This window comes from Pristiophorus japonicus, chromosome 3, assembly GCF_044704955.1.
Source record: "Pristiophorus japonicus isolate sPriJap1 chromosome 3, sPriJap1.hap1, whole genome shotgun sequence".
Taxonomy (NCBI): domain Eukaryota; kingdom Metazoa; phylum Chordata; class Chondrichthyes; family Pristiophoridae; genus Pristiophorus; species Pristiophorus japonicus.
In genome coordinates this window covers 206600916-206626422 of record NC_091979.1, presented here as the reverse complement: position 1 = coordinate 206626422, position 25507 = coordinate 206600916, and the positions used below count along the sequence as shown (strand labels likewise).

At 44.4% G+C, this 25507-nt stretch overlaps 1 protein-coding gene across 9 annotated transcripts in view; it reads right to left on the bottom strand.

Annotated features, from left to right (window-relative positions):
• Positions 1-25507, bottom strand: part of ikzf2 (IKAROS family zinc finger 2) — a 353441-nt gene that overhangs the window by 281987 nt on the left and 45947 nt on the right. For 2 of the 9 annotated variants that reach the window (XM_070876220.1, XM_070876221.1), the window contains exon 2: positions 8777-8845. The exons of 6 other annotated variants lie outside the window; for them this stretch is intronic. The gene's annotated coding sequence lies outside the window, so the exon portion shown is untranslated. Of the gene's footprint in view, positions 1-8776; positions 8846-10856; positions 10921-25507 lie in introns of those variants that run through there. One more of the 9 variants, XM_070876222.1, reaches the window with a different exon arrangement.

The following is a 25507-nucleotide window of genomic DNA, read 5'->3' as shown; positions in this document are numbered from 1 at the left end:
GAGCCTTAGCGATATGAAATGGGCCTTAGCGATATATTAGTCGTGCAAAACTGATGCCAATAGCAACGGCCAGTCTGCGCATGCGCCTTTTTTTTTAGCAAAGAACTTTTTCCACGATTCGGGAGATCAGGGGTCATCTGCGCATGCTCAGAAGGCAAAGGGAGGGAGAGAGAGAAGGAAGCTTTTGAAGAGGGTTGATTGTGAAGGACTGCTAAAGTTAAAATGATGCAGATGTCTCAGGAGGATTCGGGAGAGAGTCTGCAGGAGGTTGCAGGGAGAAGGAGGGCAAATGCCTTCTCAGAGGATGTTAATGAAGCCTTACTGAACGAGGTCGAGACTTGATAGGGCCAATTAACCCAGGTTGGGCGTGGGAAACCTCCACCCCGGATTTATCAAAAAATATTGGGCGAAAGCACCGATATTGCCGATATTGTTTCCTCGGTGTCCCACGATAAGCGTGAGTCGGACCCGTGTTGCAAGAGGTGGGACATAGCCCGGTTGCTTCCGCAAGAGTAAGTATTAAATTATGAGATTTTAAATTGTAATGATCCACTGAATATGTAAATCTGCCGTATTGTAATTAAACTGGGTAATCTTGCGTAGATTTGGACTGGGGTCAGAACCTGCGCCCTTTAAGTCTAATTTGGGCATAGTCTCCTTTTTGGTTAGTGGATGGGGCATGACCGAGCACTGAGGGGTCCGGTCACATTTACCCAGACTGTGTGAGTCTCTCTGGCTGCTGTCACTCACACTGTGACCCACCCTGGACTGGGGGAGAGCTGCCCTGGCTCACTGTCTGCCCTGGGACACTTTGGGACATTAGCTCCGGCCACACGGAGGTCTCCGAGCAGAGCCCATGAACACGATGCCCCCTCCCATTACACTCCTGTCATTGCCAAGCTCACCAACGGTCCTGATTCCCCTCCCTGGGGGACCTCCATCGAGTCAAATAAACCGCCTACCTCCCCTCAGACGCCGAATGCAACAGCCCGTGGATGGGGCCCTTCCTGGAGATTGTACGCGAGATGTTTGGTGTCAAGCCTTAGTTCCTAAACACGATCTTATTAAATATTTTCTCTGAATGTAGATGTTATAACTATGCATCCAGTGTGGATACAAACTGTAATAGCATATAACGTTGGAATCTATTGTCTTTCCGTAATAGTACCTAGTCAATTAGCTTATGCCATGCTCTTGTCACATTTGCAAAGGAAGATATCTAAGATTCGGGCGGAGCAGAAGTGTACCAGAGGATGCCCTGCTGAACTACAGCCACTCACCAATTTGGAGGAACGTGCTGCAGCACTAGTCACAGTTGATCTGCCACCCGTGGTGGTGCAGATCCCGTTGTTGCGCCACGTGAGTAATGTGTAAAGCAGTGGTAAACCAGTGGTAATTTAAAGTAATTTAAAGGCATTTCATTATAATATATGAATGATGTCATATTATGCATGCAGTTTCTGTACTACTCTCAGGTTAAGAACATAAGAAATAGGAGCAGGAGTAGGCCATTTGGCCCCTCGAGCCTGCTCCGCCATTCAATAAGAATCTGGCTGATCTGATCATGGACTCAGCTCCACTTCCCTGCTCGCTCCCCATAATCCTTTACTCCCTTATCGCTCAAAAATCTGACTATCTCCGCCTTAAATATATTCAATGACTCAGCCTCCACAGCTCTCTGGGTCAGAGAATTCCATCGATGTACAACCATATGATTTAATCATATGTAACGTCTCTCGTTCACGTTTATTGCAGTAGTATTGCTCCTCGTATATTTGCCAGCGCAGCGCAAGCATTCTCATGTCTACCCTTCTCTTTTAATAACCTCAATTAAATTTTGCAGCGACCGAGATTCCAAAGGAGGCCCCTACAAGAACCCCTTTGGCACTGCAGGTGGTCATCACCACGGGTCCAGTAGAGGAGACAACTGAGGAGGAGGAAGATGACCACCTGTCATCTGTGGTACCTGCGGCTACGTCTTCATCGACATATGAAGTAGCAGGGCCAAGCGGCTTACAGCAGGCCACCCCAAGGTGTCCAGTGCCCATGCCGACCCCACGGAAGTTGAGTCGGCGAGAAAGGCATGCGCTGCGACGGGCAGATCCGAACAAGAACATGGTATCACTGTCAAGGCGAGCATCAACATAGGTCGAGAGCTCCTCCAGGCGCTTGGTGGTTTGATCGGAAACATTGCCACAATGTCCGCACGAATAACGGAGTGCATGGATCGGATAGTTGTGGCAATGGTGCAAACGACTGACACTGTCCATGCCTTGCGGCTTGCGATAGTGTCGGCAAATGGCACTGCACCCCAAGGTGCCATCTCACCAAGCACCGGGACAGATTCGAGACAGGAGGAAGAACTTCCTTCTGACTCGGAAGACATTTCTTCAGAAACGTCGTGTCCTCCAGCCACTGAGGAGGTTCTGCCGACGTCACCCCCCACCGCACCGCCCTCCCCCCCACAGCAGCAGGCCTTGAGGTTCCCTGCTGCAAGACATCCTGGTCCCATTACTCAGGAATTTAAATGGAGGCTTAGTACAAGGGGCGGTCAAGGTTCAGGAGGGAAGAGTGGCTGCAGGTTGGGGGGGGCGGGAGGGTGGGGGGGAGGGGGTGCTGAATATAGTTCCTAGTTCTCGTTAAAAATAATTTTTTGTTAAATGTTCACTGTTGGGGATGGTGGGAGGGCGTTGTTATGTTATTGTTGTGTTAAAAATGTTGTTGACTGTTTGGGGTTGGGTGGGGCGGGGGGGGGGGGGCACGCGGCAGTGTTATATATGTTTGTTGTAAAAATTTTCAAATCTGGCTTTAAAGATGAAGCATTTTTATTTAACTTTACAATTGTCCTGAAATATCTTCTAATAATGTAAGGTAAAACATCAATACAATGGTTGGAAATAATGGTTATGGCCAGGCCAGGCGAGCATGAAATGTAACGAATCTGTAACTGTCACCAATGTAAGTGCACGCAAAGCGTTCATTTATGAGCTGCTGACGCAACAGTTTTGCAGCTGCGGAACTACCACGGGGCTTTTCCAGTCTTGTGGGGGTGCGTGGGGACATGGGTATATCGCATGGCTGATTGTCCTCCCCAAGGTCCTCGTCATCCTCCTCCTCTTCCGCCTCCCCTCTCTCCTGAGGTGGACTGGCGGTCCCATCTGGAAAGTGTTGTCCTCTCCTCATAGCTAGGTTATGCAACATGCAGCACACCACAATGAACTCAGTGACCTGGTTAGAGTGGTATTACAGGTTGCCTCCCGAGTGGTCCAGGCATCTGAAGAGCTACTTAAGCACTCCAATTGACTTTTTGACAACATTGCATGTAGCTATATGGCTTTCATTGTAGCGCTTCTCAGTTTCTGTCTGGGGCTTAAGCACAGGGGGGTCATGAGCCAGCTGGCAAGGTCATATCCTTTATCCCCCAGCATCCAACTGTGACCTTGTGGCTGACTCTTAAACAAGTCAGAGACAGTGCTCTCACACAAGATGTACGCATCATGGATGCTGCCTGGAAAATTTGCATTTGCTGCCATGATTATTTGCTTGTGGTCGACAATGAGGTGCACATTCAGGGAGTGGAATCCCTTTCGGTTCCAAAACATCTCTGCATCCTGTAAAGGTGCTCGCAGGGCGATGTGCGTACAGTCTTTTGCTCCTTGCACCTTGGGGAAGTTTGCTATATGCGAGAAACCCAAAGCCCTCTCAGGCTGTGCCTCCCTGGTCATAGGGAAGCTTATAAAGTCCATCCAGCGTGCGTAAAGGGCTTCAGTCACCTGTCGAATGCAGCAATGCGTGGCATGCTGAGAGATACTGCAAATGTCGCCAGCTGAGGCCTGAAAGGAGCCCGATGCGTAGAAGTGCTGCAGTAACCTTAACCTCAACGGGCAGTGCAGTCCTGATGGTGTTGGTAGGCTGCACATTTCCCTTAATTAGCTGACATAGCTCACTGATGACCTCCTTTCGGAAGCGCAGCCTCCTAACGCACGTGTATTCAGACAAGTTCAGGTATGATCGCTTATCCCTGTAAATGCGTTGGGTGTAATGTCTCCTCCTCCTCAGCTGTCTCCCATCTCTTTGATTGGGCACACAATGCTCTCCAATATATCTTCTCCCATCTTTGTTCTGCAGCATGTGATTAGTGATCAATACAGGTTGAGAAATTACAGGCCCCATCACTATAAATCGCTATAAATGCTCTTAATTTGTCCTCAACAGATAAAAATGTGATTAACTGATTGGCAAGAGTCAAAAAGGCTCTTAAAATGACTCACAAATTGATTCTCCTCACAAGCACTTGAAGCAGCTTTTTAGTACAGATCCTCCGAGTTTCAAAATAGTGCCGAGTAGTGCCGATTTAAGGTCAGATGAGGGCATCTTTTTTTCAGCGACCTTTTTGGGCAGCGATCATTTTGGCGAATTGTGGGCGAAATGCCGAAAATAACGGTCGGCGATAATCTGGGCGATAATCAGGCGCAAGTTTCCATTTTCAGCACTATTCTCGGCCTTGTACGCGAATGATATCATTTAAAAAAAATTAGGCCGGGCAATGCAGCACATTCATATGTGCCGAAAGTTGGGCCGGCAATAAATGGGCGATAATCGGGTGCTAGTTTCCACTTTTTAGCAAATATGGGCGATAGCCTGCATCTCAGCGCTTATATGGGCGCTAAATAGGCGATGATGTGCCGAAAGTCTAGCCCTACATCGACTACTATTTTTACAGCCCAGGATACCCAGTAAGGTAGAAAGCACCAGTTGGAATTAGGTGTTCAGTATTTAGCTTTACTGGGAAGCGGATGGGATTCAGCTGTACCGAGGGATGTCCCTGGGCTTTGGTAGTAATTTAGGATTGTCCTGAGGTTTGGCAGGAGATTCACAGCATTGTGGTGGGGTACTAAGGTTTAACAGCATGGGGAGGGCAGGTGTGGTGGGGGCGTGGAGAGGAGGAGAGAGCTCTTTGATCTAGCACCACTGTGGACGTGAAGCCTTGGGCTGTTCAGAACTGAGGGTGATGCATGGAGTTTTGTTACCAGGTGTTATTCAGCAGTGAGAGAAAAGGAGGTCATGAATCTGACAGCACAGGATGGGGGTAAGTATTGTGTTTTTTGTAGCACTGGTTTGTAAGTTTCTAAAAGAGCTCTGCAAGCTGTGAATTCAATATTATTTGATTGGGTCCTAGAAGTGGTGTTTTTGTGTATGTTTCTGTGTTTGTCTGTCCCATTTCACTCTCTGTCTCTCTTTGTCTGTGTCTGTCTTTCTCAGAGCTGTCACTCATTAGAATGTTTACATTTTCTAGCTACCTATAAAATACATTCATAATAAGACCCTTTCTTTTTGGCTGAGTTGTTTTCAAAATTTGATGATTATTATATTTACAAAAGAACTTCAATTGGATGAGTAAAGACATTTTCTCTCTCAGTTTAATATGTTTCTGAAATTTATAGAATATTTCCAAACAAAACCTGCAACAGCTGTGTAATTAGTAGTCTGTATTTTCTCTCTCTCTCCCTCTGATTCAATTCTCTGTTTAAAAAAATGCGCAATATAAATTCTATCTTAATAAAGTTTTTGAAATTAGTTGTCTAGCTTTTATTAGAAACATAGAAACATAGAAAATAGGTGCAGGAGTCGGCCATTTGGCCCTTCGAGCCTGCACCATCATTCAATAAGATCATGGCTGATCATTCCCTCAGTACCCCTTTCCTGCTTTCTCTCCATTCCCCTTGATCCCCTTAGCCGTAAGGGCCATATCTAACTCCCTCTTGAATATATCCAATGAACTGGCATCAACAACTCTCTGCGACAGGGAATTCCACAGGTTAACAACTCTCTGAGTGAAGAAGTTTCCTCTCATCTCAGTCCTAAATGGCCTACCCCTTATCCTAAGACTGTGTCCTAAGACTTCCCCAACATCAGGAACAATCTACCCGCATCTAACCTATCCCGTCCCGTCAGAATCTTATATGTTTCTATAAGATCCCCTCTGATCCTTCTAAACTCCAATGTATAAAGGCCCAGTTGATCCAGTCTCTCCTCATATGTCAATCCTGCCATCCCGGGACTCAGTCTGGTGAACCTTCGCTGCACTCCCTCAATAGCAAAAACGTCCTTCCTCAGATTAGGAGACCAAAACTGAACACAATATTCCAGGTGAGGCTTCACCAAGGTCCTGTACAACTGCAGTAAGACCTCCATGCTCCTATACTCAAATCCTCTCGCTATGAAGGCCAACATACCATTTGCCTTCTTCACCGCCTGCTGTACCTGTATGCCAACTTTCAATGTCTGATGAACCATGACACCCAGGTCTCGTTGCACCTACCCTTTTCCTAATCTGCCGCCATTCAGATAATATTCTGTCTTCGTGTTTTTGTTCCCAAGGTGGCTAACCTCACATTTATCCACATTATACTGCATCTGCCATGCATTTGCTCACTCACCTAACCTGTCCAAGTCACCCTGCAGCCTCTTAGCATCCCCCTCACAGCTCACACCACCACCCAGTTTAGTGTCATCTTCAAACTTGGGATATTACACTCAATTCCTTCATCCAAATCATTGAAGGCTATTTGTGTTCAATTGGTCTGCCATTTCTTTGTTCCCCATTATAAATTCACCTGAATCCGACTGCACGGGACCTATGTTTGTCTTCACTAATCTTTTTCGCTTCACATATCTATAGAAGCTTTTGCAGTCAGTTTTTATGTTCCCTGCAAGCTTACTCTCATACTCTATTTTTCCCCTCCTAATTAAACCCTTTGTCCTTCTCTGCTGAATTCTAAATTTCTCCCAGTCCTCAGGTTTGTTGCTTTTTCTGGCCAATTTATATGCCTGTTCCTTGGATTTAACACTATCCTTAATTTCCCTTGTTAGCCACGGTTGAGCCACCTTCCCCGTTTTATTTTTACTCCAGACAGGGATGTACAATTGCTGAAGTTCATCCAAGTGGTCTTTAAATGTTTGCCATTGCCTATCCACCGTCAACCCTTTAATTATCATTTGCCAGTCTATTCTAGCCAATTCACGCCTCAAACCATCGAAGTTACCTTTCCTTAAGTTCAGGACCCTAGTTTCTGAATTAACTGTGTCACTTTCCATCTTAATAAATTATTTTTCAAATATTTTTGAAAAACAAACACAATAATAGTTAGCGACTGTATCACTTGAGCTAACTAAGTACTGCTAATACATCCCAGGAAATTATGGGGCCGAAATGCAGCTCCCCAATAAGGCCCATTACTGCCCATTTGCGGCCGCCGATTTCTGGTCGAATGGTCACCGCAAGCTAAATTCGGGGGGATTTCTGGCGCTCCCCGCTTCCGCCACTGCCGACCAGCCGTATGTGCGTCATCAGTGTGTGCACAGCCGGGGCCCCTACCTCCCGCAAAATTTAGCGACCAAATTCTTATTGCCGCCGAGCGGTGCCCCTGACAGCTTTTTCTGTTGGTGCACCTTGAATGCTCTCTCTCTGCCCTAGCTGTGCGGCGGCCATTAAAGGCGAGGGCCCAATGCCACGGCCACCATTTTAGTTTTATTGCCAGCCGACTTCCATGTTGGCTGGACTATTGTGCCCCTGGGATCGGCCGGGCTGCCAACAGGCAGCCTGGCACCCACTCTTTGGTGCCAGGCCGCTGGCCCAGCCGAAATCTTCTCTGGTGGTCCAGTGTCCGATTACGACTGATGGCCGATTCTCTCCCTTTTTAACGGAGGCGAGATACGTGATGATGCAGACGCGCAATGACGTCACCACTGCTCCGCTGCTGAGTGACAGCGGTGGAGAATCCATCCCGCCTCTACTTCTGACTCTCACCAACACTTACCACCATACTTGCACCCCCTTTATGACTGACTTCCTGGCCGATTGAAATAAAGACAAAGAGCTGAATTTCGCGAAAGGGGGGACCTCTTCCGAAACGGCGGGAAAAAAACTATAAAAAAGGTAGATGCACTAGCTTTCAGGTGAGGCTGAATTTTGGCCCCTATGTGTCATGTACATGCTAAGGCAGAAGAGGGAGTGATGAAGTAAAAGCATTCTCAATGCAGTATGAAGAAAATTATGCTCCTGGTATGCAATGAGTAAAATGGTCAAACAACTGGACTATTTGATTGTAAAATGATTCAAAAGAGCACAGAAACCACATGGCTTGGATATTATTTAAAGCTTTTATGGGAACATTTTATGGAAGAATAAATTTATTTCCAGAACCTAAGCAATTTTTCTTAGTGTGCAAAAAGTTATAGCTAAAGGTAACACTGCATGCAAAATCTGTATTTTAACCCGGAGGCGACTTCCATGTGTATGGTGGGGTGGAGGGAGACGGGTGGCTATTGTGAGGTCTTCCAGGTTTCCCAAATGTATTGCAGTTTTTAATTGCAGGACTCCTTTAAAAAAAATTCTGTCAGGTTTCAGCTGATTGACATGCTGGAGGCCTGCTGCATGGGAAGCCTGCTTCTCAAGGCCGCAGCCTACGAGGGCAGATAGGTGTAGTGGGGGAGTAAGAGAGATCGTGGGGGCTGTTCGATTGCAGGGGATGGGGGAGGGGGAGGGGGGGATAGGAGTCCCGATTGCGCAGGGGATGGGGGAGGTCCTGATGATGGTCAGGGGAGCCGATGGCAACTGCCGGTCCAATCAAGATCGTGGGGGTCTGATGGTGGATGTGAGGATCCAATGGTGGTCATGGGGCGGGGGGCGGATTTACTGGGTAGCTTGTATAGTCCAGAGGAAGCACTCCTGCTCCTCCTACACCCCAAACAGTATAGCCTCCAAAGCACTCACCTTATGGATTCAGCCCTTCTCACCTCCTTTCAGCTGCCGAGTTTCATGAGGCCTGGGAAACCCTGCCGCCTGTGGTTAAAAATAGACCATCTTAAAATGAAGGCAGGCAGCCTCATTACAATATTTAAATCACCAAACTGCTTCCTGCGAGCGGATTTGCCAACTGCCCATCGTCCCCCCTCTGTTAAAACCAAAAGTGGGTGGATTCATTTCCTGTTCCAGAATTTTTGCATTTTAACCTCTGACATGACTCTAACCCATCTGTTTTGTGGAGTCAAGATGCAGACCTGCATCTCTGCCCCCACCAAACAGAATTAGCTTACATATTTTATACAAGTGAATATGTGGAAAAAGACCTTTTGCTCTGCTTTGCTAATAATGTTTGAGTAACTGTTGATTGAAATGTAGAACAAAAGGATGAGTTCTCGAACATCTCTCATACATGTTGAGTAAAATAATTCCATGACAGCAATGAGAGTGATGACTGGGAACAAGTCTACTCATGTCTTTCAAAATGTTACATCTGCAGGTGTTTAGTTGTTTTAATACTAACAAGGTTATAGGAAGTCATAACAAAATTGCTGATAAAAAATAAAGTGGGTGTAATGAAAAATAAGAGCAGATTCGATATAACAATAGCATTGTCTATACAACACGAAATGGGGAAATTGCAGGCAATAATTAGAAGTGAGAAAATAGATGTAATAAGGATAACAGAAACATGGATACAGACAGGATAGGATTTGCATTTAAATATTGCAGGCTATAATGTATCTAGAACTGACAGAGAAGGAAGCAGGGGTGGTGAGATCGCCGTGGTAATCAGAAATAATATTATATCAATAGCAAGAAAGTATGTAACCAACAAATAGACAGAATCAATATGGATTGAGATAAAGGATAGGAAAGTACTATTATGAATACTACAGACCACAAAATAGTGGAAAGTGAAGGGAGAAATATGTAGGCAAACATACAAAATTAGTAAAAAAAACTCCACAGAATCATAATCTTGAGGGATTTCAACTATTCCCAAATAAACTGTCAGGGAGAGGGAGTGAAAGAGGAGAAGGGGTTGGAGATTTTACAGTATATACAACACTCCTTTCTGACCCAATGTATGTGAACCTCAACAAGGGAGGAAAAGTGCCAGGGAAAAATGAACCAGAGCAGATAAGAAAATTAAGGGTTGGAGAACATCGAGGGAGCAGTAATCAGAATGTTACAAGGTTTAAAGTAATAATTGAGGCAGCGGGAGGTACAAGTACTATGACCAAAGTAATAGATTGGAAAAAAGCCAACCAAGAGAGAAGGCATAGAGCTAAGGAAGGTAAACAGGAGAATAATATTATAAACAAAGATGTAAAACAATAGTGGGAAATCGAGAGTTCATGAGAAATATATTCGTCTAAAAAATAAGAATAAACTATCCAAGAATGAGATGCCAAAGAAGTGAGGCTAAAACTGAATCCAAAGAAAAAAGTATACACAAAGTACATAAACGGAATATGATGGGCTTATGAATGAGGTTAAAAAGACAATTCAGAAGGGAAAGAGGAAATATGAAATGACAATATCAAAGAATATAAAAAGAAATTGCAAAATATTCTAAATACACACACATAACAAAATGAGAATTAAGATAAAGATAGGACCACTAAGAGGTGAGCAAGATAAATGCACAGGAAATTATACTGAAATGGCAGGGATACTGAATAGATATTTTAGGCTGAATTTTAATGGGGAAGGCAGGTTGGGGCCGAGGAGGCGGGGAGGCTCTGTGACAACCGGGAAACTTGAATTTAATAGCAAGGCTTGATTTAAATGGGAAGCTTCTGTTTCCTACCCACAGCCAGACAGATTGAGAGCCTTGCTGACTCAGGCGGGTAGGCCTGTGGCATTAGGCCACAGAGAGGCTGGGGAGTGGGGGGGGGTGGAAATCGGAGGCCTGGGAGGGGTGATTGGAGGTCTCATGGGAAGGTCTCCGATCGTGGAGAGTGGGTTAGGCAGGAACCCTAAATCCAGGAGGCAAGTGTAAAGGCATGAGCTGTGCAAAACACGACCAGCTAAAGTTACATACAAAATGGAGGTTAAAGAAGCATAGTGACTATTTGCACTGTTTTTCTTATCTGTGCCTGCGTCCTCTGGACTCCGCCCCTGACGCTTCTAGCTCATGTACAAACTCCTCTGACCCGGAACGGAACCGTGGCCCCGCAACGAGGTGCTGCTGATTTTCTGACAAGTCCGTATGGAGACCGCTGCTGAAAGATTTGCTGCTGCTTAAATTGGAACATTTTCACGGCCTTCTGTGGGAGAGAAAACATCGGAGGTAGTGGGAGAGAAAGAGGCAGTGGGTGATTGGGGGGCGGAGAGAAGAGAGAGAGAGAGACACGGGGAGGAGGAGAGAGACATGGGGGGAGAGAGAGATACACGGGGGAGGGGTGGTGGAAAGAGAGAGAGAAACGGTGGGTGCAGGGAGAGAGAGACACACGGGGAGGGGGGAGAGAGAGAGACATGAGAGGAGAGAGAGGGGGGAAGAGAGAGGGAGATATGTGGGGAAAGAGAGAGAGAGAGAGAGAGGGGAGAGAGAGAGAGAGAGAGATGGAGGGGGGAGTGGAGAGAGAGAGTGGGGAAGCGGGAGGGGAAATCAGAGGGGAGAGAGGGAACTCAGGGAAGACGTATCACGTTCTTCCAACTTGGTACACCCACACCTGATTTCTCGGATAGCTCGGTGCATGTGTTACAAGCGATATCGTTGCAGTAGATGAAATCTGGACGTCATGACACTGTCACAATTCACTTCATACCCAATAAACCTGTTAACAATCTGTGACCCACACACAATGGTGGGGGGGAGGGGGAGGGTAAGGTCAAGAATTTGGGCTGGGGGAGGCATGAACTTGGGCTGAGGGCTTTAAGGAACTTGGGCTGGGGGAGGCATGATGTGCTGGGAGGGGCGAGGTAAGGATCTTGGGCTAGGGGAAGCATGAACTTGGGATGGGGTCAGGAACTTGGGAGGCTTTTGCTGGGTTGGCGGAGCTCTATCCTCTCTGGGTTCTTAAGTCAGAATGGCTCGAATTACACTTTGCAAAGTCACTCAGAACTTGGCTTGGCGGTTCCAATTACACATTCCAGAGAAACTTTTAGGTGTGGCTTATCTTCCAAGGGGACCAATCAGCAATCAGGTCATGTGATAATGGAGAGCCAATCAGACAATTTTCACAGTACAAATAACTGCATCCTTAAAGAAAAGGCTTCCAGCCTCATTATAATATTGAGCCTGGAAAATGTTGGAATCAATTATTAAAGATGAAATAGCAGCACATTTGGAAAGCAGTGACAGGATCGGACCAAGTCAACATGGATTTATGAAAGGGAAATCAGGCTTGACAAATCTTCTGGAATTGTTTGAGGATGCAACTAGTAGCGTGGACAAGGGAGAACCAGTGGATGTGGTGTATTTGGACAAGGTCCCACACAAGAGATTGATGTGCAAAATTAAAGCACATGGTATTGGGGGTAATGTACTGACATGGATAGAGAACTGGTTGGCAGACAGGAAGCAGTGAGTCGGGATAAACGGATCCTTCATAGCTAGGGGATTTGAGTATAAGAGCAGGGAGGTCTTACTGCAGTTGTACAGGGCCTTGGTGAGGCCTCACCTGGAATATTGTGTTCAGTTTTGGTCTCCAAATCTGAGGAAGGACGTTCTTGCTATTGAGGGAGTGCAGCGAAGGTTCACCAGACTGATTCCAGGGATGGCTGGACTGACATATGAGGAGAGACTGGATCAACTGGGCCTTTATACATTGGAGTTTAGAAGGATGAGACTGGATCTCATAGAAACGTATTAGATTCTGACGGGACTGGACAGATTAGATGCGGGAAGAATGTTCCCGATGTTGGGGAAGTCCAGAACCAGGAGACACAGTCTTAGGATAAGGGGCAGGCCATTTAGGATTGAGGTGAGGAGAAACTTCTTCACTCAGAGAGTTGTTAACTTGTGGAATTCCCTGCCGTAAAGAGTTGTTGATGCCAGTTCATTGGATATATTCAAGAGGGAGTTAGATATGGCCCTTACGGCTAAAGGGATCAAGGGGTATGGAGAGAAAGCAGGAAAGAGGTACTGAGGGAATGATCAGTCATGATCTTATTGAATGGTGGTGCAGGCTCGAAGGGCCAAATGGCCTACTCCTGCACCTATTTTCTATGTTTTATGTTTCTATTACAACAGTTAAGATAGAAAGAAACTAGCCAAACTTATGGAGAACAAAACACAGTTCCAGATGGATACAGTACTTCAAGAAACTAGCAAAGGCACTAGTATCCATATATAAAACTGAATAGATAAAGGTATAGTGGCAGAAGACTGGTGAATAAAAAATACAATTCAGAAAAGGAGATAGAACTAACTCAGAGAACTATAGACCAGTTAGATTAATGTCAGTGATATGAAAGATACTGAAGGGTCAGATAACAAAACATCTCGAGAATATAATAAACATAGTCAGCATGGATTTCTAAAAGGAATGTCATGTTTAACCAACCTTATTGAATTATTTGAGGAAATATTAGAAAGAGTAGACAAGGGTAATGCAATGGATGTAGTACATTAAGTGACCTTAAGGGAAGTTTCTCGGACTAGCAGAAAGTGAATAATGGTGTTGTGCAGAGACCTGTGCTGGGACTATTGTTCACCTTATACATAAACTATTTGGACTCAGAAATTGGAGCTATAGGGTTGTATTTGGACTTGGGTGGTAGGGCAAGATGGGCAATAGCGATTCGGCCGTCTGTTTTAAACCACGCCAATTTTTCTTTCCATTGAAATCAATGCAAAAGAAAATTGTGTAGGGTACAAAATGGGCTGCAAAGTTACAATCGCTCGATTTTCTCTACCGTCCGAAACCAATTTTGTCCCCAAGATGCCGAAATTTGCAAGTGATACCAAATTGAAGATAGAGTTAATAATATGGAAGACTGTACTAGAAAGACATAACAGGCTTGCAGAGTAGACGTGTAGAATCGTGGAATGATACAGCACAGAAGGAGGCCATTCGGACTATCGTGCCTGTGCCGGTTCTGTGGTAGAGCTACCCAATTAGTCTGTCAAAACCGATCATGATTTTGAACACTTCTATCAAATCTGCTCTTAACCTTCTCTGTTCTAAGGAGAACAACTGCAGCTTCTCTAGTCTCTCCGCATAACTGACGTCTCTCATCCCCGGTACTATTCTAGTAAATCTCTTTTGCACTCTTTTCAAGCCTTGACATCCTTCCTAAATTGTGGTACTTAGTATTGAACACAATACACCAGCTGAGGCCTAACCAGTGTTTTATAACTATTTAGCATAACTTCTTTGCTTCTGTACTGTATTCCTCTATCAATAATATTAATAAAGCCAAGCATCCCTTATGCTTTAACAGCCTTCTCAACTTGTCCTGCTAACTTCAAAGATTTGATTACATACACCCACAAGCTCTCTCTGTTCCTGCACCCCTTTAAAATTATACCATTTAGTTAATTGCCTCTCTTCATTCTTCCTACCAACATGTATTACTCCCACATATTACGAGACTCCCAAAGCAAGCGCTCTACTTGGAACTCCTTCACACCAAACAAGCCAAAGGTGGGCAGTGGAAACGCTACAAGGACCCCCTCAAAGCCTCCCTGAAAAAATGCAACATCCCCACTGACACCTGGGAGTCCCTGGCCAAAGACTGCCCTAAGTGGAGCAAGTGCATCCGGGAGGGCGCTGAGCACCTCGAGTCTCATCGTTGAGAGCATGCAGAAATCAAGCGCAGGCAGCGGAAAGAGCATGCGGCAAACCTGTCCCACCCACCCCTTCCCTCAATGACTATCTGTTGCACCTGTGACAGGGATTGTGGTTCTCGTATTGGACTGTTCAGCCACCTAAGGACTCATTTTAAGAGTGGAAGCAAGTCTTCCTCGATCCCGAGGGACTGCCTATGATGATGACTTCAAACTTCTTTGCCTTAAATTTCATCTGCCATGCGTCTGCCCATTCTACAAGTCTGTCTATGTCCTCCTGATGTCTGTTACTATCCTCCTCATTGTTTACTACATTTCCAAGTTTTGTATCATCTGCAAACTTTGACATTACGCCCTGTATACTCAAGTCCAGGTCATTAATACATAAAAAGAGCTTTAATATGTCAAAAATACCAACCCCTCCAACGTTTTCCCTAAGGTGTGAGGCCACGCAGCTGAGCACCGATCCAGAGGTCCCGCGTAGGCCACTCACCAACTGTTGCCGCTGGTAAAGATTCCACGCTTGCGCAGAAGAAAAAAATTAGAGGGAACATTGTTTCCCTTCAGTCTGATAAACAATCGTTCACAACTACTCACTCTCTGCTTTCTGTCCCTTAGCCAATTTTGTATCCATGTCCTTTTAATCCCGTTGGCTTTAATTTTATTAACAAGTCTATTATGTGGTACTTTATCAAACAGCATTTGAAAGTCCATGGACACCATATAAACTCACTACCGTCATTCACCCTCTCCGTTACATCATCAAACAATTCAAGTTAGTCAAACACAATTTGCCTTTAACAAAACTGTGCTGACTTTCACTTATTAACCATATTTTTCTAAGTCCCAATTAATTTTTTTTCCAGGATTGTTGTCTCTAAAAGGTTCCCTACTTCTGACTATAGACTGACTGGCCTGTATTTGCAGACTTTATCCATCTTCCTTTTTTTGAACAGGGGAGTAATATTTGCAATCCTTCAGTCCTCTGACAAAACCCCCATATCTAACTAGGATTGTGGCCAGAACCTTGGCAATTACCACCATTACTTCCCTCAGTAACCTAGGGTACATCCCATCCAGACCGGGTGACTTTTCTACTGCCAACATTTTAAGTTCATCCTCCTTATTTACTTTTATATAATCGAATATTGCTACTACCTCCTGATTTACTGCTATGTTGGCAACATCCTCTTCTCTAATTTAGTACCTCAGCCATGCCCTCTGCCTCCACAAGATGATCTCCCTTTTGGCTCCACCCTTCCTTTGACAAGCCTTTTACTATTTAATTGTTTTTAAAATATTTTAGGGTTTCCTTTTATGTTAGCCACTAATCTATTCTTATACTCACTCTTTGCCCTTGTTATTCTCTTTTTTAGATCTCCTCTGTACTTTCTGTGTTCAACTTGGTCCTCAACTGTATTATGAACCTTACATTTGTCATAAGCCTCCTTTTTATGCTTCATTTTAATTTCTACGGCCCAGATATTGCTGTGAGTGACAAAGTATTTGTCTGGGGGGCGTGGGGGGCGGGCAGAGGGGGTGATGCGAACATTCAGGAAAGAGTAAATTTAAAAGCAGCAAGAGACATGTCAAGGCTCTAGAGCAGAGAAGAGTTTTGGGTAAAAATAAGCAGAGTGGGTCAGGAAGGGACAGAGAGAGTAACAAAGGTAATAATTGGGCATCAGTGACTAAGGTGGCATCAGGGAAAAATAGAAAAAGTCAAGGCTAAAGGCACTATATCTGAATGCGTGAAGCATTGGCAACAAAATAAATCAATAGCACAGATAGAAATTAATAGGTTTGATCTAAGAGCCATTGCGGAGACGTGGTTGCAAAGGTTGGGAACTAAATACTCCAGGAAGAAATAGGCAAAATGGAAATGGAGGAGGGGTAGCCCTGATAATAAAGAATGGGATAAAGATAGTAGAGAAAAAGGATCATAGCTCCAAAAATCAAGAAGTCGAATCAGTTTGGATGGAGCTAAGAAACAGCAAGAAGCAGAAAACATTGGTGGGAGTTGTTTATAGGCCCCCAAACAGTAGTTGTAATGTAGGGCAAAGTATAAATCAGGAAATTGGAGGCGCATGTAACAAGGGTAATACGGCAATCATGAGAGACTTTAATCTACAAGTAGACTGGGCAAACCAAATTTGCAGTAATAGGCCGCGATTTCGCCACACGTGGCATGTTCAGTGCACCCTGGGACAGTGGAGTGTGGGAAATGCGCTCCTCTCTCTGCAGCCCGCCCTCTGTACCCATCCTTCCACAGCTAGGGCTTGTTAAGCCCACCCTGTGGGCTTCCTGGCCAATTAAGAGCAAGCTGGTCTGATGATGCCATTTGATGGCGCGTCATAAGCCTGTTTCCTTAAAGGGATCATGCGCACATTGCGTTTGACAGTTCTTCTGTCAGTGTTCTGCAGCACTGAGCTGCTGCCAACACTGACATGCACTGCACAGAGGTGCACCGCTGTACAGGCTCTCACATGAATCCCTCCAGATGCTTATGAAGTGAGTCACAGCACGCAGGGAGGTTCTTTTCCCTTCCAATGAGACCTCCCCAAGACACCAACGCAACCTGGTTGCATATTGCTCAGGAGGACTCAAGCAGAGATGTCTTCAGGAGGATGAGGCTGCAGTGGTGCAAATCTTTCAATGATATCAGTAGATCACAAAATGTTACTGCAAAGCCACACTCAATCTCATCCTGTTGTGCAAGTTATCACAGTCCCATCACTCTGCCTTGCCTACTCTACTCCTGCACATCCTTACTCACACGAACTTACCTTGCACCTCCACCCATCCCTCTCTCTCTAGCTACATTACCATTTCCTCATCTCACTAGCCACCCCTCACACTCAACCTCATCCTTGTCCATACAACTAACAACATGCAAGGGTAGGCACTTGAGTGTTTTTGCCAATGTTCATGTAGAGTTTCTGCTAATGTGCTGTCAAACATTGAAATCGTTATTTTGAACACTTTGTGTTCCAAAGACATTGTGTGCACCTTTGAAGTGGCTTGGTGAGTGGTCAGACATAAGAGTACCCTGCACAATGGGGATGAGTGTGAAAGGAATGGCTTGGGCATTGTCGCGATGCATTATGGAGCTGGTGTGGGGTGGTGCCAACCTGACACATCATGTGGCAGCCATAGTGCACAGTGTCAAGTGAAGTAAATGTAACCATGGTGAGGCCATCCCTGGGGTCCCTGGCAGCAATGTGATCTGGTACTGATGTCCTTTGTCCTGTGCAGCATCAGGTGATTGCGGAGAAGGTTGGTGTTGTTGTTGGTGATGCTGGTGTGCCTGGTGATGTTGGTGTTGGGGCTAATCGTGGTGGGATTCAGGACCAAGGTGAGGTTTTTTCAAGGGCACTGATGCTGCTGGAGTAGATGGCAGGTGAGATTGAAATGACAGAAGCGATCTGTCAATGGTGAGAGAGATTGCTCCAAGGAGGTGACAGTGAATAGCGAGATCACTTTCAACCTGCATACAGCTCAAAAGTTTCTTCCAAATACTGAAGGCTTCAGGTTCTGACATTGGAAAGTGAATAGGTATGAAATGCTAGCTTTTGTACCACTTCTGCAGCTGTCAACTTGTCAAAGCAATAGAGAGTCACTGAGAACCGAACTCCACTTACCTGGTGTGCTCCCCGAGGGACGGCAAATCCGTCAAAAGTTAGGTAAAATTGTAAGTGCCTGCTTTTAATCCTCTTAAGTAGCATTCAACTATATCTTAACAACCTTAATTCACTGGCCCGCCATTTGCTGTCGGGTCTGCGATCCGCATGCAGTACTGACAGGTTGAATCTAACACGGAGGCATGTTTGGAGCAGGATCTCGACCCGCTGTCAATCAGGGCCATTTTGACAGTGGGCCCGCCTCCAAACCCACAGGGCTGGGAATTCCAGCCATAGTGTGGAGGACGAATTCATGGAATGTATACGAGATAGTTTTCTAGATCAGTATTTTGAGGAACAGTCTAATTGAGATTTAGTATTGTGAGACATGGTTAATTAATAATCTTGTAGTAGAAGGGCCTTTAGGGAAGACTGACCATAATATGATAGCATTTTTTTATTAAGTTTGAAAGTGATTTAGTTAAATCCGAAACTAGAGTCTTAAATCTAAATAAAGTAAACTACGTAGGTATGAGGGGCGAGTTGGCTAAGATAGATTGGAAAACTACATTTAAAGGTAGGACAGTAGAAAAGCAATGGTTAGCATTTAAAGAATTAATACAAATATAAATTCCTTTAAGGCACAAAATCCCGACAGGAAAAGTGGTCCAACCATGGCTAATAAGAGAAGTTAAAGATTGTATTAGATCAAAGGAAGAGGCTTATAATGTTGCCAAAAGAGCATTAAGCCTGAGGATTGGGAGGATTTTAGAATTCAGCAAAGGAGGACCAAGAAATTGATAAAGAAAGGGAAAATAGGAGAGTAAACAAGAGAGAGACATAAAAACAGACTGTAAAAGCTTCCATAGGTATATAAAAAGGAAAAGATTAGTGAAAATAAATGTGGGTTCCTTACAGGCTGAACAGGAGAAATTATAATGGGGAACGAGGACATGGCAGAGAAATTAAACACATACTTTGGGCTAGATTTTCCACTATGAATGCTATCGCCCAAAAATGAGTGATATTTCTGGTCTTAGTGCTTTTTTTTATTTTTCAGGATTGCTGGAATATCGCTCATTTTAAAAACCGCTAGTTTCACCTTTTTAATTTGGGCAATAGCCTTAGTGACGTGAAATGGGCCTTAGCGATGTATTCAATCGTGCAAGACTGGCGTCCATAGTAATGGCCGTTCTGCGCATGCGGGTTTTTTTTTCAGGCAAATAACTTTTCCTGCGATTCGGGATGTCAGGGGGGTCATCTGCGCATGCTCAGAAGGCAAAGGGGGCGGGGGGTGGGGGGGGGAAGAGAGAGAAGGAAGCTTTTGAACAAGTGTGGATTTTGAAGCAGTGGTCAACATAAGATGATGGGAGATTTCCTAGGAGGATTCGTGAGAGAGCCTGCAGGAGGTTGCAGTGAGGAGGAGGGCAAAAGCCTTTTCAGATGAGGCTAATGAGGCCTTAGAGACCAATTAACCCGGGGTGGGCGTGGGAAACCTCCATCTTGGATTTATCAAAAACTATGGGCGGATATCGCCACCCTCATTTCATTGGTGGCCCATGGTAGGCATGAGGCAGACCAGTGTCGCAAGCGCTGGAACAGTCTTGTCACATCGGCAAGAGTGAGTATTAAATTATTAAATTTAAAATTATAATGATGCACTGACTCATTAATTAGAATGTAAATCTGCCAGATTGTAAGTAAGCTGGGTAATCTAGGGTAGCTTCCCTGTTAAGATTTGGACTGGGGTCGGAACCTGTGCCCTTTAACTCGAATTTTGCTGAGTTGCCTTAAATTTAATCGACAGTATTAATTATTATTTAAAGACTTTGATCAAAAATTGTGGCCAAAAGAATTACTGGAAACAGACAGACCGCAAACACTCGGCATTTCTACCACTTTAATTTTGAAGGAGAATTAATAAATTATATCACTGCTTGTGTGCTGTGAGCAACTTTTTAACTTGGGCACCATCTCCTTTTTTGTTAAGTTAGTGGATGGGGCACTAAGGGGTCTGGTCAGCTTTGCCCAGACTGTGTGAGTCTCTCCGGCTGCTGTCAGTCACACAGTGACCCAGCCTGGACTGGGGGAGAGCTGCCCTGGCTCACTGTCTGCCCTGGGCCACATGGAGGTCTCCGAGCATAGCCCAGGGAGACGGTGCCCCCTCCCATTATGGACCTGTCTTTGCTGAACTCACCAGCGGTCCTGATTTCCAGCACTACCCCCCCTCCTCAGGGACCTCCATCGATTCCAATAAACTGCCTCCCTCCCCTCAGGCGCCGAATAGCCGTGGATGGGGCTTTCCTGGAGATTGTACACAAGAGGGTTGGTGTCAAGCATTATTTCCTAAACACGATCTTATTAGATATTTTCTCTGAACGCAGATGTTATAACCATGCATCCATTGGATACAAACCGTTGTAGCATAGAACGTTTATGTTCATGATGAATATCATGTGGATGATTAATTGTGGATCTGTTCTGCTTCCGTAATAGAACCTAGTCAATTAGCTTATGCCATGCTCTTGTCACGTTTACAGAGGAAGATATCTAAGAATCAGGTGGAGCGGAGGCGGACCTGTCGACCAGCACACTCCAACTGACTTGGAGGAGCGTGCTGCAGTCTTAGTGGGCATGCATAATCGTTCTGCGACCCGTGGTGGTGCAGATCCCGTGGTCGCGCCATGTGAGTAATGTGTAAAGCAGTGGTAAACCAGTGGTAATTTAAAGTAATTTAATGCCATTTGATTATAATATATGAATGATGTAATGTTATGCATGCAGCTTCTGTACTCTCATGTTAATCACATCTCTTGTTCACATTTATTGTAGTAGTGTTGCTCCTCATACATATGCCTGTGCAGCGCAAGCATTCTCGTGTCTCCCCTTTTCTTCTACTAACTTCAGTTATGTTTTACAGCTCCCCAGACTCCACGGGAGGCCCCTGCAACATCACCAATATCACTGCAGGTCGTGCTGACCACTGAAGAAAATACCACCGAGGAGGAGGATGGTGATGAGCCTGATATATCATCTGTGGTATCTGCAGCCACCTCATCCTCAACGGATGAAGTTGCGGGGCCAAGCGGCTTGCAGCAGAGCACTCATCTCACTGATGACCTCGGAATTGTAACCTTCTAATGCACGTGTTATCAGACAAGTCCAGGTATGATCGCTTAATCCTGTAAATGCGTTGGCTGTAACGTCTCCTCCTCCTCAGCAGCCTGCCATCTCTTTGATTGGGCACATAATGCTCTTCAATGAACCTTCTCCCATCTCTATTCTGCAGCATGTGAGTAGTCATCAATACTGGTTGTGAAATTACAGGCCTCATCACTATAAATGCCCTAATCTGTCTTCTTAAATTGTCCTCAACAAATACAATATAAACTGCAAATTAACCACAATGTGATTAGATGATTGGCAAGATTCAAAAACGCCCTTAAAGTCACTCACAAATTGCTTCTCCTCCCAAGCACTTCAACCAACCTTTTAATAAAGATCCTCCGAGTTACAAAATGGTGTCCATAGTGCCGAGTTATGGTCAGGCGAGTGCAGCTTTTCTTGAGCGTCTTTTTGGGCCAGCGATCATTTGGGCGAAATTATGGGCGAAATACCGAAAGTAGCGCTCGGCAATAATCTGGGCAATAAATGGGCTAATTTCCATTATAAACAGTATTCTGGGCCTTGCATGAGGATGACGTCATATTTTTTAAAAATAGGCCGGGTAATGCAGCTCATTCCTGTATGCCGAAAGTTGCGCCGACGATAAATGGACTATAATTAGGCACTAGTTTCCATTTTTCATCAAAAATGGGTGATAGCCTGAATGTCAGCACTTATATGGATGCTAAATGGGCGCTAACTGGGCGATGATGTGCCAAAAGTCTAGCCCTTTGTGTATGTCTTCATGGAAGAAGAGGCAAAAAAACCTCCTGGAAATAGTGGAGAGACAAGGGTCTAGCGAGAATGAGGAACTGAAAGAAATTAGTATGAGTCAAAAAAATAGTACTGGAGAAATTAATGGGACTGAAAGTCGATAAATCCCCTGGACCTGATGACCTACATCCTAGGGTTTTTAAAGAGGTGGCTATAGAGATAGTGGATGCATTGGTTGTCATCTTCCAAAATTCTACAGATTCTAGAATGGTTCCCACAGATTGGAATGTAGCAAATGTAACCCCACTATTTAAGAAAGGTGGGAGAGAGAAAATGGGGAACTGCAGACTGCTTGGCCTGACATCAGTAGTAGGGAAAATGCTAGAATCTATTATTAAGTACATGGTAACAGGGCATTTAGAAAATAATAATAGGATTGGGCAGAATCAACACGGATTTATGTTTGATGAATCTGTTAAGACTTTTTGAGGTTGCAACTCACGGAATGGATAAGGGGAACCAGTGGATGTGGTGTATTTCGATTTTCAGAAGGCTTTCGATAAGGCACTACACAAGGGGTTATTAAATAAGATGAGGGCTCATGGGATTGGTGGTAATATACTAGCATGGATTGAGGATTGGTTAACGGATAGAAAACAGAGAGTTGGAATAAACGCGTCATTTTCGGGTTGGCAGGCTGTAACTAGTGGGGCACCACAAGGATCAGTGCTAGGGCCTCAGCTATTCACAATCTATATCAATTATTTGGATTAGGGGACCAAATGTAACATCTCCAAATTTGCTGATGATACAAAGCAAGATGGGAATGTAAGTTGTGAGGAGAAAAGAAAAAAGACTTGGATTTTTATAGCACCTTTCAACGACCTCTGGACGTCTCAAAGCGCTTTACAGCCAATGAAGTACTTTTGGAGTATTGTCACTGTTGTAATGTAGGAAATGCGGCAGCCAATTTGCGCACAAGCAAGCTCCCACAAACAACAATGTGATAATGACCAGATAATGTGTTTTCTTGTTATGTTGATTGAGGGATAAATATTGGCCAGGACACTGGGGATAATTCCCCTGCTCTTCTTCAAAATAATGCCATGCGATCTTTTACTTCCAGACGGAGCCTTAGTTTAACGTCTTATCTGAAAGACGGCACCTCCAACAGTGAAGAGCTCCCTCAGCACTGTACTGGTGTGTCAGCCTAGATTATTTTGCGCTCAAGTCCCTGGAGTGGGACTTGAACTTACAACTGACTGCAATTATATAGAGCCCTGGTGAGACCACACCTGGAGTATTGTGTACCTAAGGAAGGATATACTTGCCATAGAGGGAGTGCAACAAATGTTCACCAGACTGATTCCTGGGATGGGCGATTGTCCTATGAGGATAGATTGAGTAGACGAGGCATATATTCTCTTGAGTTTAGATGAATGAGAGAAGGATGCAAAGAGGATTCAAGGGGATATAGATAGGCTTTGTTAATGAGCAAGAACATGGCACGCAGACTGCAAAGCAGGAAGTAAAAAACAGGGAATATAAATGACCTTTAAATCATTGCACAGGAAGTGAAATAAAGATTGGATCATACACATGGGATGAAGTGAGAGACATAAAAGAGAAAAACATTTCTTTTTTCTTTTGAGCTAATGAGACTCCACACTTGTAAAATTAATTTTTCAAGGCCAGAGAGGTTGTCAGCAGTAGTTATCACTTATTATGCCATTAAATCTCAGTTACTCCTGATTGCACTAGCCCTAGCTTTTTCATTTATCTTTAGTACAAGACTAGTGGGCAATTACCATAAGTTCACACATTACAATAATTTCTGTGTTAATTCCATTGGCAAAGATTGCAACAGCACAACCTGTGTAGGAGCAGGGTATAACTGACAGCAACTTCTGAAGTTCTGCGTTTAACTGGGCATGTGCGGTTGCCAGAAGTTGCTGTCAGTTTTACCCTGTAATAAAGATGAGTGCCAACAGCCTCGTTATTAGTACAGCAAAATCCAGGACAATATCTTTCGTCATCCTGGGATCTCTAGCTTTATTTCTCTATTTGAAATTGCTTAGTTTGACTTACTTGTGTTTTAATTGTGACACCCAGAGTGTGATGATGAGCAGATAATATAGGCTGACACTTCAGCGCAGCGCAGAAGTCCCATCTTTCATATGAGTTGCTAAAGCAAGGTGCCATCTACCCTTTCAGGTGGATATACAAGAGCTTATGGCACTATTCGAAGAAGAGCAGAGGAGTTCTCCCCAGTGTCCTGGCCAATATTTATCTCTTAATCAATTTCACTAAAACAGATTGTTATCACATTGCTGTTTGTCGGACCTTGCTGTGCGCAAATTGGCTGCTGCATTTCCTACATTACAACAGTAACTGCACTTCAGAAAAGTAGTTCAATGACTGTAAAGCACCTTTGGATGTCCTAAGGTCATGAATGTCATTGTATAGTTGCATTACTTTTTCTTTTTTTCTTCATTTCTTTCCCTTTTCTCTCCTCTTTTTCTTTTATGATCTCTCGCCTGTCTCCGGCATATTTGTGTTGCTGTTTGTCTCTCTGCCTCGCTCATGTTCTGCTTATTTTTTTCTCTGTCTCTTCTTTTTTGAACTTGGCATTTCCATTTTTTTTTGCTCCTCTCTCTATGCTCTTCGCCTCTCTTCACTGTTTTTCCTTTCTTTCATATCAGGTAGGAGGTGGTGGATGACAGCCACCCATGATTTCCCATCTCTTCCCCAGCCACACCCTCCCCTATACCTCCTGAATCATGATCCTAAAGTTAGATTCCGAACCTGAAGCTGGAAAACCAAGAATTATTGTTTCCATTATGAAAAAGGATATTGAAGATTGGAGAAAGTGCAGAAAAGATTTAAAAGGATGTTACCACAATTGAGAGGGTGCAACTATCAGGAAACATTGAGTCGACTGGGCACTTTTCTCTGGAAAAGAGAAGACAAAGAAGAGATCCGATAATGGTTTTTAAAATTATGAAGAGGTTGGATTGGGGGGACATAAATATCAGATAGCCACAAACAGATCAAATAAATATCTTAGGAGGGTTTTTTTTTTACGTGGGGAAAAAAAATCCTGTACTCTGAAAACCTGCCGGTAACAGTGCTGGCCAAGGATAATGGCCACCCGCCAAAAGAGTGCAGGCAGCACCGGTACTTTGATGATGCTATTTCCTAATTAACAAAAGCAGTGTAGAGAATTTGTGGTGTAACGCACTCATTCCAGGGCTAAGCTCAGCAGGAGGCTGAAGGTTGGGTCTGTCTCCCAGTTCAGTGAAGGAAAACGGGGAAGAAAGGAGCGAACCTGTAGGCCATGTACAGAACAGTTGCCGTATTACTACAAAAATATTAACTGTCACCAGATGTTTGTTGATTTTTTAATACTTCATGAAATTAATGCATCTGCGTTCTCTGTAACACTAATCTTTCCCCAATGGC